This window comes from Zootermopsis nevadensis, unplaced genomic scaffold (assembly GCF_977971745.1).
Source record: "Zootermopsis nevadensis isolate Lab colony 2312 unplaced genomic scaffold, Znev_1.0 Znev_ptg000001l, whole genome shotgun sequence".
NCBI classification, from domain to species: domain Eukaryota; kingdom Metazoa; phylum Arthropoda; class Insecta; order Blattodea; family Termopsidae; genus Zootermopsis; species Zootermopsis nevadensis.
In genome coordinates this window covers 1797776-1819322 of record NW_028259133.1, presented here as the reverse complement: position 1 = coordinate 1819322, position 21547 = coordinate 1797776, and the positions used below count along the sequence as shown (strand labels likewise).

Genomic DNA, 21547 nt, shown 5'->3' with positions numbered 1-21547 from the left:
GCGGTCCACTTCGGATAATTTCGCCATATTTGTTTTATCTCAGAGGTGAATCAACCTTTAAGCTACTCTGCGATGATCTGGTTCAACGACGTATTTAGGCTACTTAACAGCGATAAGATAACAAACTCTAGTCGTGAGAAGCTGTGATGGTCCAGACAATGAGGAACTTCCTTCGTCATATTCAGAAGGTTTCAAAACAAACACAATATGGCACCCATTAGAACTTAACGTAGCTCGTATACATTAAAGAATATTGCCAACTTCGTGCTAATCAAAATATACCTCCTGAAATATGTAAATTCAAATATAAAGGCAAAGAATTAATATATGTGCTGTTTTCGAACATTATTAAAAATTTTGTTTCGGTTTTTAATTCTAAAGGAACAAAAATAAGATTGTTATTTTTTAATCTAACATAAACTGACAAATCTTTGTTTTACGTAGAATAAACTTAAACCACATCCCTCTTTCGTGAACAACGTAAATCCCTTCAGGCTTGTCCGTAATATCCAATCGTATTAACAATTCCTTTAATTCAGCAAAGTAATCTTTAACAATGAATTGGTATATTTTTTTTGGCAAGGTTGGTATGTTTCTTATTATCTGTGACAAAAGAAGATCTGATAAAGAATGACATAAAACCAGCTTTACTACATTGTTCTGATTTCTGACGACGGTCAGCGACGTGGCCATATTCCCTTAAAGTGCCTTTATACGGGGAATATTAATACAACACACAACGAGAATGTAATCCTACTTAATCAAATTACGACAGTTTCGAATTGCGTGGGTCAAATGGGGATTTCAACCACTCAGACTCTAACGCGACGGTACTAGAATTCTCAGCGACTGTCTCAGTGCTGAAAATAATTGGAGTATTAACGACTGTTGAAGAGACCACCGGACATTATATTTTAAATCTGTAACACGTGTTTTAACCTCTAACGTCATAAATACAGCTGAATATAATTAGTGAAATAATTTTAACATCAGATTTAACCATTGGCATAAAGATTGGGTTTATCCACCAGATTTCCTTTGTTTTGCAGTTTCTAGCCAAAGGAGAGAGAGACAGAGAGAGAGAGGCTGTGACCTTACTAAGGGCGTGGCATGGGTGACTGTTTAGTGCAGTAGTATTCAACCTGGGGTACGCGTACCCCCGGGGGTACGCGAAGACATCTTAGGGGGTACGTAAAATTTAAAAAAAATATATTATTTTATGATAAACACTGAATAATCAATAATGTAATTTATTTAATTTATTTTAGATGTAGATTATATACTATGTATAACTTGAATTATACACCAATAACTTTGGGGGTACAAAGTTGAAGAGAAATTATATCTGGGGGTACGCGAAGACATCTTAGGGGGTACGTGAAATTTAAAAAAAATATTATTTTATGATAAACATTGAATAATCAGTAATTTAAGTTATTTAATTTATTTTAGATGTAGATTATATACTATGTATAACTTGAATTATACACCAACGACTTTGGGGGTACAAAGTTGAGGAGAAATTATATCTGGGGGTACGCGAAGACATCTTAGGGGGTACGTGAAATTTAAAAAAAATATATTATTTTATGATAAACACTGAATAATCAGTAATGTAATTTATTTAATAAATTTTAGATGTAGATTATATACTATGTATAACTTGAATTATACACCAACGACTTTGGGGGTACAAAGTTGAGGAGAAATTATATCTGGGGGTACGCGAAGACATCTTAGGGGGTACGTAAAATTTAAAAAAAATATATTATTTTATGATAAACACTGAATAATCAGTAATGTAATTTATTTAATTTATTTTAGATGTAGATTATATACTATGTATAACTTGAATTATACACCAACGACTTTGGGGGTACAAAGTTGAGGAGAAATTATATCTGGGGGTACGCGAAGACATCTTAGGGGGTACGTGAAATTTAAAAAAAATATATTATTTTATGATAAACACTGAATAATCAGTAATGTAATTTATTTAATTTATTTTAGATGTAGATTATATACTATGTATAACTTGAATTATACACCAACAACTTTGGGGGTACAGAATTGAAGAGAAATTATATCTGGGGGTACGCGAACAAAAAAGGTTCAATACCACTGGTCTAGTGGACGCCGCACAGGGCCGGTATTGTCGAGAATTTGACATTTGTTGTTTTCCACACGTTTCAGGATGTCTTATAACTATAAACAAGTAAAAATGGAACTATACGTTGATCCGTGTCCATTTTGATTTACAGCACTTTAAAATTGATAAGTGTTGCACATTTCTTGGACCCTGAAGACCGCGCATACGAGCAAATTTATCCTCAAAATTATGAAAGTCAATACTGAATCACCCTGTATGTGTTTTTGTTAATACTCATATTCGGGACCACACACAACACGAATTTTAAATGACCCTAGACGGGGCAAACACACAAGAAACCTCAAGCCGGGCGTCGGACCGTGATGGGAACCTGACAAGAGACAGACAGACAGACAGACAGGTTTGCTGCCATGAAACTGCACCATTCAGGTCTTAAAACTAAAAGAATGTGACGATCCAATGCGAGATTTCGTAATTTCACTTCGCACTGGGGAAAAAATCTTCATATTTCGTACGGTCCAGGTGACTGAACTGGGCCCTGAGGATCATAATATTACGCTATTAACACGCGTGAATGCTCAAATTCACGACAAGCCTAATTTAAGAAATATCTTGCTCTATATTCGAGTAAATTCTGTCCGTCCAGCTAAATTTAAACGTTTTAATAAAAAACACACCACATGCAGGGGTCACCTACCCACACAGCTTCAATTCCTGCGTAGACCAGACCGATTCGAATTACATTCTGTGCAGATAAACCATAAAAGGATTGAAAAAAGCTCCAGTTGTTCTGATTTCGGTACGAATACGCAAATAGTGAATTATTTTGACTGCCTGATACACTGTCAGAGAACTGTCAAAATTTCGGCCTGGGTTAGAACTACAAATTGGAGTGCTGAATATTCATAGAACATAGAATGAATTCCTATGTGTCTTTTTGACGAAAAAAAGAACGTAGGAGATGGTATGAACCACCCCAATTCTCTGTTCCTAACATACAAACGTACGTGGGTACACACACGCACAAAGGCTTGACACCAGCCATAAATCTTGCCACGGTGGTCTAGCGGTTAGAACGCTGGCCTTGTAATCCTGGGGTCTCGGGTTCGATTCCCGGCGGTGCCCGAATTTATAACTTGTGTTGGGCAAGGCCGTGGTCTAGGCAACACGGAGTTTTCCTCCGTGGCATCCCAACAATTACTCCATTCACACACAGAAGAAAGCAATGGCAAACCACTTCTGGATCATCTGCCAAGAACGTATATGAACAGGTCCCAGTCCGAGAAAAGGATGGAAGGATCCTGTTCATATGGACCTGTCGTCAGACAGAACACTAAATAAATAAAATAAACTGAATTATCTTTCTGCTATTAGATTAATTACCCCCCGCCCCAAAAATAAACTGATTTAAGTGCGTCGACGTTGCTGACATGCAACATAGATCTAACTCCATATAACATGCTCCACTTAACTTTGCCAAAACTGAAGTTGATCTGAATATTTACAATCTTACATACGCTAAACAAAACAAACCGACTTGGTCACACAAACTCAGTACAGTTGTATTTCTCGCAAGTTACTACAACAGACAGACCGCGTATAATCAAATCCGCTTTGGAGAGACCCTCGTAGGAGGAGAGCTTAATGCATGTACTACGACTCAGCAGGATATTTCTTCACCTGCGATATCCTTCCACTACATTCGCCATTACGTCGTCACCCTGAATCCTAAGAGATCCCAGTTCAAACCCTAAACACCGTCGCTCGGCGTCATTGTTCCTCTTGGTTTCATTTCTAATTGAAGTCGGCGTTGTGACGGTAGGCGTCGAGACGCTCAGCGACGGTTCGATAATGTTGTATCGCAGGATATCTCGAGGCTCATCTACTATAAATACACCAAATCTTGTCGGCGTCGGGACGCCTATCGTCGGGAGTCTCTGCTTTGTCGTATGTCGTCCCGACGGTCACATACCGTTGAATGTCAAAGAGAATTATCCCTAAACCCAAAATCTTCATCAATATTCAAATAAAGGAAATTTTACGGGTTTTTTGGCCTTAGTTGCTGTAATATCCTCTCCGAAACGAAAATAAAATTGCCTTGGAGCCGTTCTTCCATTGCGTTCAGATTTAGAGCTGTATAAAACGTCCTCGTAAACACTCGAACCCGGGACAGTTTTCGGTGGCTTAGTGTTTGTTTCTATAATCGCTTCTAGACAAGCAGCGTTGGTCTTGGCTGTTTTTTCTGTCGTGATTACCGTCCGAACTTTACTAAGAATCGAACCCAGAACAATTTCTCCAAGTTCTGATCTTTATTTCTGTAATGTCCTCTTCGAAGCAAACGACTATGGTCTTGGTGTCTTTTTTCTATCGTGCTAGGTTTCCGAGATACAGGAAGCGCCCGCATCGGAAATCGAACTCATGACCTAATTTAGGGCATTTTGCCCTGCCTGTGTTCCCCTCCTGGTCTCAAGTAATAAGCTTGTCAAGTTTGGTGCAAATCGATAGATCCGTTCTGGAGCTACAAGCGAACAAACACATAAACCCACATAGGTTACGTCAGGTTAGGTTAGTTTACGTCAGGTTAGGTTAGGTTACGTCAGGCTAGGTTACGTTAGGTTAGGTTAGGTTAATTTAGGTTACGTCAGGTTAGGTTAGGTTAGTTTAGGTTACGTCAGGTTAGGTTACGTCAGGTTAGGTTAGGTTAGGTTAGTTTAGGTTACGTCAGGTTAGGTTAGTTTAGGTTACGTCAGGTTAGGTTAGGTTACGTCAGGCTAGGTTACGTTAGGTTAGGTTAGGTTAGTTTAGGTTACGTCAGGTTAGGTTAGGTTACGTCAGGCTAGGTTACGTTAGGTTAGGTTAGGTTAGTTTAGGTTACGTCAGGTTAGGTTAGGTTAGGTTAGTTTAGGTTACGTCAGGTTAGGTTAGTTTAGGTTACGTCAGGTTAGGTTAGGTTACGTCAGGCTAGGTTACGTTAGGTTAGGTTAGGTTAGTTTAGGTTACGTCAGGTTAGGTTAGGTTACGTCAGGCTAGGTTACGTTAGGTTAGGTTAGGTTAGTTTAGGTTACGTCAGGTTAGGTTAGTTTAGGTTACGTCAGGTTAGGTTAGGTTACGTCAGGCTAGGTTACGTTAGGTTAGGTTAGGTTAGTTTAGGTTACGTCAGGTTAGGTTAGGTTACGTCAGGCTAGGTTACGTTAGGTTAGGTTAGGTTAGTTTAGGTTACGTCAGGTTAGGTTAGGTTACGTCAGGCTAGGTTACGTTAGGTTAGGTTAGATTAGGTTAGTTTAGGTTACGTCAGGTTAGGTTAGGTTAGGTTAGTTTAGGTTACGTCAGGTTAGGTTAGTTTAGGTTACGTCAGGTTAGGTTAGGTTACGTCAGGCTAGGTTACGTTAGGTTAGGTTAGGTTAGGTTAGTTTAGGTTACGTCAGGTTAGGTTAGGTTACGTCAGGCTAGGTTACGTTAGGTTAGGTTAGGTTAGTTTAGGTTACGTCAGGTTAGGTTAGGTTACGTCAGTTTAGGTTACGTCAGGTTAGGTTAGTTTAGGTTACGTCAGGTTAGGTTAGGTTACGTCAGGCTAGGTTACGTTAGGTTAGGTTAGGTTAGTTTAGGTTACGTCAGGTTAGGTTAGGTTACGTCAGGCTAGGTTACGTTAGGTTAGGTTAGGTTAGTTTAGGTTACGTCAGGTTAGATTAGGTTAGTTTAACTTACGAAACGTCGCGTTCGAGTGGTTGACACTTTTATTCCGTGTCCCATCTCTGAGGCCGGCTATCCTGGCAGAAGGCGTTCATCATTTTCCTCAGTCCGTTCAGGCAAGTGCATTATAATAGGCCACGCCCGCTTCTTTCTACATCTGTTCGAAGCCACCACATGCAGTCATTCAGCCCGTTCATCACCGTCGTCATTAACTCTTGCCTGTTCCAATTCAGAATTGCTTCTGAGATTATGAATCGGTTTACAAATTTGGCAAGACTGCTTGAATGGTTGATCAGCCTGTCTCATGATTGCCAGTTTATAAATACAAAATCGTCTTTTTATTCAAATGACTGGTCTCGAATCTGCAGTATGTATTTCAGACGATCCGAACAGCATTGGCAGAACACTGCACCCACAGATACAAAGACTCACAGACTTTAATTAGAACAAGGATTCGTTACCATAGCAACAAACAAATAATTGTTCTCCTGTTTTTAAAATGCGATACCAAACTGAGTGCATTCTGTTCACAGTCAACTTCACACAAAACTTTTTTGAATCTTCCTTTGGCACGTCCACTGCAAACTGCGAACGAAATTATTTCTGAGGTCTGAGGTGACCTCTGTGGTTTAAATCTTTGACTGTGGTCTTCCAGCTTGAGAGGACGTGTCACATCATAAATTCTTATTACCTCCGAAACCACGTGGCACGTTAAGCCATTAGACCTCAACCAAAAAATAAATCATTACAAAGGACCATCAACCTTTTTTGTTCGCGTACCCCCAGATATGATTTCTCTTCAACTTTGTACCCCCAAAGTTGTTGGTGTATAATTCAAGTTATACAAAGTATATAATCTACATCTAAAATAAATTAAATAAATTACATTACTGATTATTCAGTGTTTATCATAAAATAATATATATATATATATTTTTAAATTTCACGTACCCCCAGGTTGAATATCACTGATCTACAGTACGTAGATTCTGTAGTAATCGATTAACTATTAAACAAGTATCTGATAATTATATATTCTAAGAAATCACGTGATCCACTTATGAGAGAAGTACTTTATATTTTTATTCGAAATACTCATTAAAACTCATTACGTTAACTATAACGTGTATACATGAGGTGTTTCGCGGGGTCCGTATTAATCTAATGTTCCCGAGTTCATAATAAGTTGAAGCAACCCCAAATATTTTATGATTTGGTGCATCAGCAAACACTGGAACCAGTTGGACAACTATTTTATATTCATGCTATTTTCATAGGAGAGAACACAGAGAGAGCAGAAACTTTCTAGAAATTCTATGATTGTTTTAAAAAATTTATCATTCTGTCTCCTTTCCAAAAACTCTAAAACTCAAAACACACGAAACAGAAAATTCGGCTGTTATTTCGTGTTTTTTGAGTCTCCCACTTTTTAGGGTACATAAATATCATTTTTTTTAAAACGTGCTCAGCGGAGATTTGAGGCGGATTAAGTGTCTAATTTAGGGGAGGGACTGCATAATGAAAACCTAAAATAAGTTAAATTGAGGGGGGACGATGGACCGGAGTGGGGGGGAAACAAGGAATGCTCACAGAATTTGGGCTGGGAGGGGAATATTGAAAAATGACTATCCGGAAGACCAAGAATGAGACAGAAGGATAACATTAAGAAGGGTCTCACATAATTGGGATTGTGGGGATCAGAGATTGATCAAAATCATTAGAGTATCCGTTCTGATTCTGTTATTTATTATTTATTTAGTGTTCTGTCTGACGACAGGTCCATATGAACAGGATCCTTCCATCCTTTTCTCTTCTCGGACTGGGACCTGTTCATATACGTTCTTGGCAGATGATCCAGAAGTGGTTTGCCATTGCCTTCTTCTGTGTGTGAATGGAGTAATTGTTGGGATGCCACGGAGAAAAACTCCGTGTTGCCTAGACCACGGCCTTGCCAAACACAAGTTATAAATTCAGGCACCGCCGGGAATCGAACCCGAGACCCCAGGATTACAAGGCCAGCGTTCTAACCGCTAGACCACCTCATCTTATTATTATTTAGTGTTCTGTCTGACGACAGGTCCATATGAACAGGATCCTTCCATCCTTTTCTCGGACTGGGACCTGTTCATATACGTTCTTGGCAGATGATCCAGAAGTGGTTTGCCATTGCCTTCTTCTGTGTGTGAATGGAGTAATTGTTGGGATGCCACGGAGGAAAACTCCGTGTTGCCTAGACCACGGCCTTGCCCAACACAAGTTATAAATTCGTCACGAAATAATAAAAAACACATGATCGAGTTAAAATGTTTTAAGACTCATATTTTGAAAGTAAATATCAGCTGTAAGAGATAAATTGGAAACCTGGGGTCGCGGGTCGCATTGGTTAATCACATCTTTGTCGAGGGCCCCGGAAACAAAATATGGGCTATAAAAGAAAGTGATTTCACTTTGAAACGGATAACAACTGCAAAGACGCCTATTAACTTACAAACAATTGTATTTTTTCGCTGTTAATTTCATAAATTACGACAGTTCGAGTGTAATTTTCATATTTTTTTGTTATATTTCAAATTATTCAAACATAGAAAGAGTACACGTCTCGTAATAACGCAATTTTAAAGTTACGCACAGTTTTACACCTAAAACATGTTTGGTTGTTTAAAATATTTCTAGCGATTGAATATGTTCCTCAGTAGCAGATCATTTCTGCAATTCTGGCATTAGCTATTTCCCAAATCATGTGGGGGGGGGGGAGGGCCCTATAAAAAGATTACGAGTGCCGCTTTAAAGCAACAATTTAGACACCATCTGTAGTACTTTTCGTAACAATTATTGTTTAATCCTTAACTTTTTATTTTTAGAGCACAAAGTAATTCCAAATTAGACGCCATGAAGGGGCACGTATAATTTGTTAGTAGAAATTTCTCAGAGAAAATACACCAGAGATTTCAATGACCTGGACCATTGCATGCATTTTGGAAGACTGGTTGAGCTACTGTGACGTCAGCGTTAAACCAGCCAGACTTATGATCGATATCTGAACTCGACCACTCCCTCATTTGCAAGGGGACAAGGCAAGAGTTCTACGAGGATTGAAAATAAATTTTGCAATAAGTTGTTTAACGCAAAATACTACACATTAATTCCACGGCGTTCAGAATTAATAGTTACGTTAAATTAAAAATAAATTTTACGTGACGTATAAAAAAGATAAGAGAAACAATTGGTGTCGAAATAATTCACGATACCACACACAAAACCTCAAATATCACTACTCATTCAATCAGGACTATCAAAATATTGCAAAACATTTAACAGAAAGACGATCAAAGCTACCAGATTAATATCGTTTACAAACAATAAATATATTTCAGATATTGTTACGTAACAACTACGAATACAGTCGACTTTTCAAAAAATTCAGAGGGTGTTCGACTTTGTGGCACTTCCTATAATCTTCTACAGAGGATTTATACAGAACGTTCTTTATACTCAAATTTGTTAGGCGGAAAACTCTCCAGAGACTCGACCAATAATTATAAATACTTTCGTCCTTTGCATAAATTACTGCAATTGAACAACATAAATCTTGGAACAACAGTAATACCAACATAACCACACTTGAAGCATAAGATCTTTCAATTTCAGCAAGAAAATTCCTCATAATCTTCCGAAAATACCACAGAACACCAAACAAAATGAGAAAAATGTATGGAGTACGAATAATTCAGCTTTATACATATTACACACAGAAACCTTCCTGACAAGCTAATAGTCGCTCACTCAGTCACTAACCTCTCCCACCTGTCACAGAATCCAAAGGCTCATTACCTTGTTCACAAAAGCCTACCACTGGAGACATAAAACTCCTGAAACACCGTCTCGAAAATTCACTTTAATATTATTATATAATATTCGTTTAAGGTCTTCAAATCTCTCTCATCGATCGAGGATCTGAGATTGCATTTTCTGTATTCGTTTCTTATCTCCGCGTGCCCCCCACGTACCCTCAGCTCTTCTCTCTGGGTGACAGACCCCCCCCCCACCACATCCAAGATGTGCATCTGACTTCGTGTTAAATTTCTCATAAATGTAATTTTAATCGTAAATTACCTTTAACAAACATCTGAAATGGACCACATTTTCGAAAGATTTTTTTTTTCCCCCGAAAACTTCACAAGACAAGATTCCGTCTCGCATTCCGCGTTTTCCTCCATAGCAACTCACTTACTAAGATCCAATCGCCCTTCTGTGTCTTCCTTTGTCATTTTGGGTCTACAGGATGGACGTATCCTGTCGAGAGTATTTTTTTACGTTCCTAAACGTGAATTATAACGCAACAGACATAACAAATCTTTTGTCTCAGATCATTCCAAACAGGAAATGTATGAACTCCACTGCAGGTTTCGTTCATACACATATTAATTGGGCTAACAAGTTTCAAGGGCGAACGGAGTTTAATGAGATTATTGTACAATTCTCATAAGCCTTACTTACGTCTATAAGTAGCTTCTGTACGCAAATTTTCTCGAGTAATTAACAAATGAACAATTTATGAAGAATAGTTAATACGTAACTTTGAAATCCACAATAAAAATTCCAAATATCATCCTTTGCGCAGAGAATTAACCTTACAAGAATAATTTTCTGTACGAAACTGTTAAGATTGATATTCATGGATAATTAATCGGTTACAGTTGGTTTAATATAATTTTCTTAAGTAACTTCAATAACAGATTCTGTCTACCTCTGTGCCAATTTCTCTATAAAAAAATAAGTTTGGTAATCAAATCACGGTTTACGCTAATTTTAACTCGAATCAAGATGGTACTTCCGCGAAGGCCTATTGTTGTCCGCTTCGTAATCACAACTTTACACATCTGTCCGAGGTTTTCACTTGATGAAACTGTGTTCAGATTTCTTTGTCATATTCATTGAGCCCATTGTTTCGGGTTGCCCCACTCCTTACTTACAAGTCTCCTTCCCGATTTCTGCAACTGATTACCAGCTACTGGTCAGTTATCACACTCGGCTACTCTAGAATATTCGCTGTCAATTATGAAACCTGATGGAAAGCGGTCTTCAACTGTTAGTACGTCATAGTTCATGTCTGCCAACGAAAGAAAAATCCATTCGTTTTTATAAATGTTTCCAACGTGGGAATGTTTTACTATTGGTACCTATTTCCTCTAACCCTATCATCATTACTAATTTCATACAAAATCACGTTTTAAACTGCCACTTTGAAAATGTCTTCGCTCCGTTCTCTTGCATTGGAATCTTTTAACATTTTCACGTGGTGTGGTACTTCTGGAAATAGGTGAATAGTCTCTACATCACGTTACATTACATCTTACTCACACAATACTTCTTTAGTGTTCACACAAACCAAACGTATAAACATCACTAAACAACCCAGCGAAAACTGCAATCCACTATGAAAGCGTGATTAAGAACAACAGAGACACCTGGTGACGAAAACCAAAATCTGTGGGCCAACAAGAACTTATAAACACTTGACTGACAACGCATCGAAACAATTTCAATCTAACATACTTTCGTGTTTCTGTATGTTAATATCAGTCTGGTTTACAATTGTAAACACTGATTTTAAGTTTCATTGTTAAACATTTTCGTGGCTTATGTGTCGATGCAGGTTCCTTTAGAACAGTTGGGCCAACTGCAACGACAAATTCAATTACAGAAGGTAAATCAGTGGTACGTCTGGGTTCCACTGGGATTTAGAAAGATATTAAGACTGAACTGTTTCCCCACAAAGTAAAAATGTATTAAGTACATGATCAATTGGTCTTCAAGAATGGTTTAAGAGATGCTTCGCTGTACCTAAAATAGGCCACGACCGCTTGCTTCCGGTTCCAAATCGCCATCGCTATACAAAGTACAAAAGCTTCGAATGGTAGACAAAACGCCGTTAAATAATTCAATAAACAGAATAAATCATGACATTAACACATTTCAATTAAAGCAATTAAAGCTGTAAGGAGTTGAATTGAACACGAGTCCTTCACATTTCATCGTGTGCGAACATCTACATAAATCACAACAACAAAGATGGTTTGATACCTGGTCCAACGTCCAAGCGTGATCGTGGAATTTTCTCTCCTCTACCACACTCGCCTTAGCTCCCATTTTATCGACTGCGCGCACTCACGACTTCACGCATTCGCAAGCAACAGTCTACTGACGCTAATTCCCCAACCTGACGGCAGAGCGCGCAGAACTTGTTTCGTCGTTGCGACGCTAGATTTCAGCACTATAGTCATACGAGTTGGGTAAAAATCATCACTTTCATTGTTCAAATGTTATTACTTCAGACGATCGTATTGCTTACGAAAGATGCGAGAACCTGTTCTTTCATTACAGTTTTGGCAACAACGGAAATTAATCCAAGACGTGTACTTAAGAAACAAATGATGAAACAAATTGAGATTTAAGAAAAATACGTCACAGGAGACAGAAGAAGTAAGGAAATACAGTGGATTCTGGTTAATTGTGACACATCGAGACTAGAAAACTCTGACCCAATTAAACAGCTGCCTCGATTAACCAATTGCCAACTTAACCGGAATATACTGTATGTCGTAATTTATACTCTTTGCCTGATTAACTTAGGCGATTAAACAAACGTTAAGATGGGTGGTCAGGAGAATTTTCATAGGAAAATTACGTGTAAAGATACTAGATACAGTATTTCAAATGCGTTGACATTTACCTACAGAAGTCGACAATACTAAAATAATTCTATGAGAGATGTCGAGTTATGGACCTCATTCACGTGACTAAGAATACAATTTAATAATTAAATTTCATTGACACGGTAATAAAATTAACAGTTTTGTTCGATAAAATAGGATAATCTGTTGAGGCGTTCAAGAACAGTCCCACGACAGCCAAAGCCAGATGACGAATTATTTGCAACCCTGGTTACTGGCCACTGAGGGTGGGCACCGCTTCTCATAAATTGAAAATGAAACCAAAATACGCTCAACTCAAACCAGGAACAGCGGAGGGCGACGAAACAGCAGGAGAATCGTATCTCGCTACCTCTCTGACCTTGAATTTTTTTTTTTTTTTTTTTTTTTGAGATCTGGTCTTGTAACTGTTTAAGACACCACAGCGAGACGACAAAATACACGTGGAAAAGAGGATAACACATATAAGTTACAAACAGTAATTATATTTACAATTTGAATTTAAAAGAAAATCTTCACATCTCAATTTTAGTTTCGTGTAAAACAGAGGTCACGCCTCTGTTGGCAGAAATATTAAATAAACTTTAATTGTCATGCACCAAAGCCTGAAAATTGGAAACTTGAGACGTGTAATATATCGTAAAATTTACATCACATTACATTTGATTTTATTGCGAAAATTTTTCCAAAGTTCTTGTTTCGTTGAAACTTTTAAAAAAAAATGGTGAGATTTTTACCTGATACTTCAATTTGATCTCCTTTGTTTGACGTTATCTGGGCGACATCTCGCGTGCATTTGAATGCAGCGAAATTCTGCGACAACTGTGTCCCGTTTATTTCTGGAAAACGAACGAAAAGGCTGTTGTGAAATCAACAATTCATACAGAACAGAGACGTTTATGAACTGGCCTGTAGCATACAGCAAGTTTAGAAGTTGCTGGAAGTTATTTAATGATTAGTCTATTTCCCTATTCATACCTACATAAAGTCTATTTATTTAAGTTTCTTTCCTTGACGGATAATTATTTATATATTTAATTTATTCAATCATTACGACAGACGATAAATCTCTCTATTTCTTTCATTCCTGGTATATACTTGGCATAATTAAGAACAAAAATGTTTTTATTTAAGAATTAAAGATCGCAGCAGAATTTTTTTAAATTCCAAAAATACCACAGCAAGACTTAAAAATAAACTGTCTGAACAATTACGAATATTAAATTTTTTTTACGTGCCAAAAATTCGCAAATAAAACATCACATATTTTAGACGTGTCAGTTCAAATAACCTGAGTTTTCATTTCAAAACCGTTTTCAGGGACTCACATCCAACAATTTTGGGAGTTCATTACCTTCATCACAAAATCCTGATTTAAAAGTACAATTATAGTTTTCTTGGAACCCACAAAAATGCCAACATCTGACGCACGCCTCGGTCTCTCGAGGGTTCCCTTCCCGTGAGATCTGCCAACAAAACTTTGTGAGCATTTGTTATTTCCCTAATGCGCGATTTGTATTTGTTCCACACAGAACATCTTGAATTAAAGTAAACATAAGATAGTGTAGTTGCGTCATATTGTGACTTATTAAATTAAAATTAAATTATTTGGTTATTCCGTCAAATCACAATGTATTTAAAATAAGATAATTAAAATATCATTCTGTGTTCCATATCGAATAATGTAAATGTTCCAATTGTAAATCGATTTTTCGATATGGAACACAGAATGATATTTTAATTATTTTAATTATCTTATTTTAAATACATTGTGATTTGACGGAAAAACCAAATAATTAATTTTAATTTAAAGTAAACAATTTTAAAAACATTTTAGCTCCGATTCACGCAAGTCTGACAAATACTTCACTATCTTTAACTGTCCGGGACATCGCTTTTGTTGTCTGTTCATAAATTCTCCGCTTAATTTGTTTTATTATTCACAAATCGCTTGCAAAATTCGAATGGAATATCCACTGATGCTTCAATGGCAGGTCACAATGTCCTAAGAAGCTTTATCCCCACTGCTTTTTAATTTTCCTCTAGAACAGCGTTTCTGAACTTAGTAAGGAAATCAAAAGACGATATTAACATAAATAAGTTTTCCTGGTCAGTGGTACATTTAATGAGTTAAATTAGAATTAGTTTTACGCCAGCGAAAAAGGGGTGAGTACCCCTGGTATAGAAAATGTCAGAGGGCATCAGGAAGGGTCTGAACCAGGTACTTGCCTGTGCTGATGACGTCAATTTTCTGGGGGATGCCTAGAATTAAACGTAGACTAAACTAAAAAACATTGACGTAATACGAGATCAACATCAGCAAAAACGTCGGGACGTAATTATAATTAACACATCATTTGAAATTTTTTTTCTTCAAAAAATTTAACTATCTGGAAACAACAATAACAACACGTTAGGTCCATGATTAAATTAAGACTACAATACATTTTGGAAAAACTTGTTTTTATTCAATTCAAAAACTGTTATCTCGTTTACTATCCAAAACACTAAACATCAGGATATAAAAAAAAACAATTTTGCTGTTAAATCTAAAACTTCTTAACGATGGTGAAGAGTCAATTGAATAAAAATTTTCTTGGATATCATCCATCGTCCAGTAAATATAAAACGTAAAAACGACGTTTCGGAGATGGGACTCTATCTCCGTCTTCAGGTTCCTACACAGTTGGGCCCACTAGATATCTCCGGAGATAGGGATTAGCTCTATCTAGTGGGCCCAACTGTGTAGGAACCTGAAGACGGAGATAGAGTCCCATCTCCGAAACGTCGTTTTTACGTTTTATATTTACTAGACGATGGAAGGTCCGGAGATAGGGATTAGCTCTATCTAGTGGGCCCAACTGTGTAGGAACCTGAAGACGGAGATAGAGTCCCATCTCCGAAACGTCGTTTTACGTTTTATATTTACTAGACGATGGATAATATCCAAGAAAGGTCCGGAGATAGGGATTAGCTCTATCTAGTGGGCCCAACTGTGTAGGAACCTGAAGACGGAGATAGAGTCCCATCTCCGAAACGTCGTTTTACGTTTTATATTTACTAGACGATGGATAATATCCAAGGAAGGTCCGGACATAGGGATTAGCTCTATCTAGTGGGCCCAACTGTGTAGGAACCTGAAGACGGAGATAGAGTCCCATCTCCGAAACGTCGTTTTACGTTTTATATTTACTAGACGATGGATAATATCCAAGGAAGGTCCGGACATAGGGATTAGCTCTATCTAGTGGGCCCAACTGTGTAGGAACCTGAAGATGGAGATAGAGTCCCATCTCCGAAACGTCGTTTTACGTTTTATATTTACTAGACGATGGATAATATCCAAGGAAGGTCCGTAGATAGGGATTAGCTCTATCTAGTGGGCCCAACTATGTAGGAACCTGAAGACGGAGATAGAGTCCCATCTCCGAAACGTCGTTTTACGTTTTATATTTACTAGACGATGGATAATATCCAAGGAAGGTCCGTAGATAGGGATTAGCTCTATCTAGTGGGCCCAACTATGTAGGAACCTGAAGACGGAGATAGAGTCCCATCTCCGAAACGTCGTTTTTTACGTTTTATATTTACTAGACGATGGATAATATCCAAGGAAATTTTTATTCAGTTTTGCTGTTGTTTTGTATGGCTGTGAAAGACGGCTCTTACCTTGAGGGAACGACGTAGTGTTTGAAAACGGGGAGCTCAGGAAGATATCTGGACCTAGGACGAATGAAATGAGTGGGGAATTTAGAATATTAAAATGACAAGGAGCTTCGTGAATTGTACGGGTCACCTATCACAGTGAGGATAATGAAATATAGGACGTTTAGGGGGCCAAAGGGGTGGGGAATCCTTCTAAAAAAAACGACCACTGGACAGACCAAGAAGGAGATGGGAGGACAATTTCAAGATGGCAGTGGATGGAGTTGGTTCAGAATCGTGCGGGTTCTTCTACCAGGGAGTTAGTTAAATAATTAAACACGTACTCGACCAAAAGGAACCAAAATTAATTTAACCACGAACCTCAACACTAAATTTAACCCAAATGGGTTCAGTAGAATCGACGATTAAACATCAGGACGGAAGACCTCCCTTTCAGCGTTCATTTCATCAACTCTGTGTACAGTGCGCATAGCAATTAATGTTTTTTAAAGAACGATCTGTAAATAAAGTACAAAGCAAAGTCACATTTTAGTTAAAAAACGTTTTGAGAATTACAAATAACAAATGCACACAACTAGATCTTATTTTTGAACGTAAATCGGTATGTTATTCACAAGAATCATAAAATTACATTCTCCATCTAAACTGTATTAAATTACGATTGAATTAATAAAATAAAGTTCAGGTTTACTGTCACGAGGGATATCTTTACAACTGCGGGGGTACGTGAAGACATCTTAGGGGGTACGTGAAATTTAAAAAAATAATATTATTTTATGATAAACACTGAATAATCAGTAATGTAATTTATTTAATTTATTTAATTTATTTTAGATGTAGATTATATACTTTGTATAATTTGAATTATACACCAACAACTTTGGGGGTACAAAGTTGAAGAGAAATTATATCTGGGGGTACGCGAAGACATCTTAGGGGGTACGTGAAATTTAAAAAAAATATATTATTTTATGATAAACACTGAATAATTAGTAATGTAATTTAATTAATTTATTTTAGATGTAGATTATATACTATGTATAACTTGAATTATACACCAACAACTTTGGGGGTACAAAGTTGGAGAGAAATTATATCTGGGGGTACGCGAACAAAAAAGGTTGAATACCACTGCTCTAGACAATTAACTAACTCTTTTGAAACACGCATCCCGTATATGCAATCTGCTTGAAACATAAACCACAGTACATCTTTCTCAACACACAATTTCAAGTGAGCTTCGTTTTTTAAATTATAATTTCAAAAAAATTACTAACCTGAATCGGACATCTTGGAACTGCTATGCTGTTGTCTCCACTAATTTTTAACCCCCCTCCCCTCCCCTCCCCTCCCCCCCGCACCAAGTCGTTCAAATCCTGTTTCAAAGATTTAATAAGAAAACACTCCACTTTCAGCGTGGCACTAATTTTACTATTTCACCTGCGTAATTAATTAGCTCCTTTTAAATTTATTCGTAATTTTCACGGAGTATACAGCTTTCAAGACATAAAAGACATGAATTGCGTACCTCACGTACACAATATTTACAAATTCGGTCCCTACCGCAAAGAAAACACAGCGTGTCTCCATTACAAGAACATAAGCGACCCTCTGCGGACAAAATGTACAGTTTTTAACGTTAAAGCACAAACGACTTCAGCTTCAAAGCTTTTTATACACAGACTAAATGTGTGTGCACATGTTTCATCTTCGAAACTACGAACACTCCTGCTTCGTATTCGGGAGGTTCCGGGTTCAAATCTCGAGCCGGAGACCGGTTAACCTGACTGGGGTTTTTCGTGATTTAACTCAGTCCCTCCAGGCGAATTCAGGGATAGTAACTTAAATTAGGCCACGACCGATTCCTTCCACACAATTTTCAATGCATTCCTCGCTATAATCCTCTGATTCGACGCCATGCAGACTGAGCTACTGAAGAAGCGTCATTAAATAAACTATAAATAAATAAAATACTAGTTGAATTTCAGTGAAATCTTATATTGTATGACTAAACTAAAATTGGTCGAGATAATTGTAATGTATTCTTATCGGTCCAATATATCATCCAATTTACATGAAACTCGGACCGGAAACCATAACCTCATTCGAACAATGTTTGACTTGACAAACGCTAATCTGAATGTATTGAAACATGAAACAACCCTGCCTGAAGCAGGGCGTATCCAGTGTATTCAGCATTATGTCAATAAAGTCCACAATTCCATGGAAGGCACACTGCCACAAGCAAAGGTAAATAAGTAAGTATCTACGTACACTGTTTAAGCTGTTAATGACTAATGAGAAGTTTATGTACACTACTCGAACGAACGCTTCCATAAATGCCGCATTGTTGGTTCTCACATCACAGGTGACTGTATGATATACGTAGAAAATGAGACTGGCTTTTTGTCATGAAATTACCGATATGTTCCAAACACACACTTATAAAAATAATGTAATTTTCAGATTAACAATGTAACGTAACATAAGGCTATATGTATCTTTACATTCCTTTACAGGGGTGTGGCGAGTTCTTGACACCTGCCACCTCATTGCGCTAGTATCGCCAGTACCAATGCCACGGTTACTACAACACACTGCAGGTACACACACATACCATGGATTTATAGTTGTACAGTAGTTGCGAGATTCATACGCACGATTAAAATTTCCCTCCGCAACTTACCTGCAGACCCAGACTGCGATGTAAATATTCCAGGGCACCACAAAAACAGGGGCACAATATCTAAATGTTGAGCTTCATTGTTGTACAGTTGACAGATCTTCGATACCTGCCTCTTTTTATATAAAGCTCGATATACCTCTTTAATGTCTACATAATATATACGCGTAAAAAAAAACCTTTCAAAATAGACGCCTGCAACAATGTCACACGTCGCAGAAAATTCTCTCAAAAACTTGGAAGTAAGTTTCACTGTAAAATAACCCGCACACACGAGGCAGCTTCTGCAGGTGTCCCACACGCCAGCAGCCCCTCGTACCAGTCACTGTTGTTTTACTCGGCGAGGCAAGCAAAATGGAGTAAGGCGTCCGTGGAGTTTTGCGACGCAAGCGGGTGGACGACCGGGCCGTGGCGTTGCGCTGCTGCCAGAATCGTCACCATAGCAACCGGAGGGAGTTGCTCAGCTCAGCCTCGTGGACTTGGTTATAAACAGGTCAACAACTTAGAAGTAGAACCCCCCTGCTTGCAATCAGCTTCCAGAGGATATGCGAGTGATAAATCATGACAGCCCTAAGAGAAACTGTAATAATTCAATGTATTCTTTCCGCTGTTCTTAAAACCCGCAATAATGTTCAATTATATCCGCAAAACACGAACTATGTTCACTGTGCCCAAGCTGTACCACATCAACGTCTCGTTTTGAAGGTTATGTTATCTAACACTGATTCCTTAAAAAAAAAAACAGAGACGCAGCGGGTGCGAAGAAGGAAACTTAAAACCTCAAAATACATCAAAATGACTCAACAGATGGCAGTAAAAGTTATTTGTTGCAGTTCGCAGACCACACGGAAAACAAAACACGTATTAAAGCTTCAAAAGATCCACCATTGTCAGTGCTGATACACAGATAAAAAGTAATGTTTTATAAGATGGAATGAGCGAAAGTAATATATATTTTTTTAAAAAAAACTGTCTTGATGTGAGAAGAGATACAAAACTACTGTTAATCCGATTACTTCAATTCATATTTCATTTGTTTTCCGTATATTTTGTATGGTGCATCATACTGGTTGCCAGCCGCCCACAACAGGCTACCGACCTCTGGAACGGTTTAACGACGTGTTGTGCAACTGAATTAATACGTTTATTCTCACGTGCCTGTCCCGTTCGAAGTGTAAAAAATGACATGGGCCTATGTCTTGTTGACTTCTAATGACAACTTCACCGGTGTAAGGTTATGTTTGTAACTATATGAAGTAACTGTGTTATTATTTGCGGACGTATAAAAAATCCGCCATTATAATAGAATAGAACAGAATTTATTTACATACCATACATCCTTCATAGGACGGAGCACAAATGCAATACTTGTTTCTAACACAATTATAAATTACACCGTTGTACAAGAGAGACATATAATTCTCGTGAGCCAAAGGCTAGCTTCAGTAAACATCGAAAAGGAGTTGGCTGCACTGATATTAAGCTGTTCAGTAATCTTTCCCCCCACTATAAGAAGTCTGAATCACGGTACAAAGATGTTCTAGCCAGCTCCAAAAGAGTATCTCCTATCTCACCCGTTCAACTCAATAGAAGAACTTACCTCGACCAAAAATTCTGAGCTATTATAAATACAACATGGCAACAATGGCCATGTTTTGCTGTAATAATGTACTTGACTGTAAATTACTGATACGTATATTGTGGATATCCGGCTTATTTGAAATTTTTTTCTATTGTCCGCTACAAATGGCAACAATTAGAGCAAGAACTCGCTGGCTAGTGTAAGAATATTAAAAATAATAAACAATTCCCTGCACGAGGCTCTCGTTTTAGTGCCCCGCCATTATTCTAATGAATCGTCATAACTTTCGCCACTTACTACCAACCTTCCGTCCTCAAAACTAAATTCCCCAGGATCTACTAAAAATGTTATCCTCCGACATTACGTACGTTTCGTATCAATAAAGACGAAATAAGTTTTACGTTATACCGCGTTAACAATGGACCCTGGGCGTTTCTGACATCTCGGTCTAAGACCAAAGTCCCTTTTCCATAATTTCGCTTTTGAGATTCGATCCACCCAAAAACATTTTACGTATTACGAGGCCCAAGTGTTACTGAATTCAGTCGCTAACGAGGGGAGGCGCTCAGGTGCGGTTCATCCTGGAATTTCACCATCTTTTCATTACTCGGTCTTCCTTGATCCAGGGCCTCGTGGCGAGGCTGGTGGGGCGCAGGGCCCCGGGTACAGCCGGTCGATGCAGGCAGACTACAGACACGCAACTCAGACCGGGGACGTTGCCCGGCACCATTCATTATTTTTGCAAAGCTTTTTGCGAAATATCTGCGTGGACATCGAAGTTGGTTTTACCAAAAAAAAAATACAACACTCACAGATAAAATATATTCGTACTGTAAATAATTTCTAGAGAACGAGTTAATACATAAATTGTATTAACATCACAAGTGTCTCAAAAATCTTGGGTCTTGGCTGTTCTAACACTGAAATTGTGTGTTCGAACCCCACTCGGTTTTATTTATTCTGTATCGTCTGTTGTGCTGCCCTGTGTGGGTAGAGGCCTTGGGTCGAGCCGGTCATAATCGAAGGAGTCATACCAAATATCGATAAATATTAGAAAAGCTGATAAAAAGGGTCTCGGGGGGATCGAACCCCGGTCGTCCATC

The 21547-nt window shown here is 38.1% G+C and overlaps 1 protein-coding gene across 12 annotated transcripts in view; it reads right to left on the bottom strand.

The window, feature by feature from the left end:
- Nucleotides 1-21547, bottom strand: part of sif (guanine nucleotide exchange factor still life) — a 101814-nt gene that overhangs the window by 76113 nt on the left and 4154 nt on the right. For 7 of the 12 annotated variants that reach the window (XM_087346792.1, XM_087346791.1, XM_087346779.1 and 4 more), the window contains exon 2: nt 13251-13352. The gene's annotated coding sequence lies outside the window, so the exon portion shown is untranslated. Of the gene's footprint in view, nt 1-11884; nt 12027-13250; nt 13353-16539; nt 16560-18453; nt 18475-18865; nt 19374-21547 lie in introns of those variants that run through there. The other 5 variants (XM_087346755.1, XM_087346771.1, XM_087346764.1 and 2 more) reach the window with 5 other exon arrangements.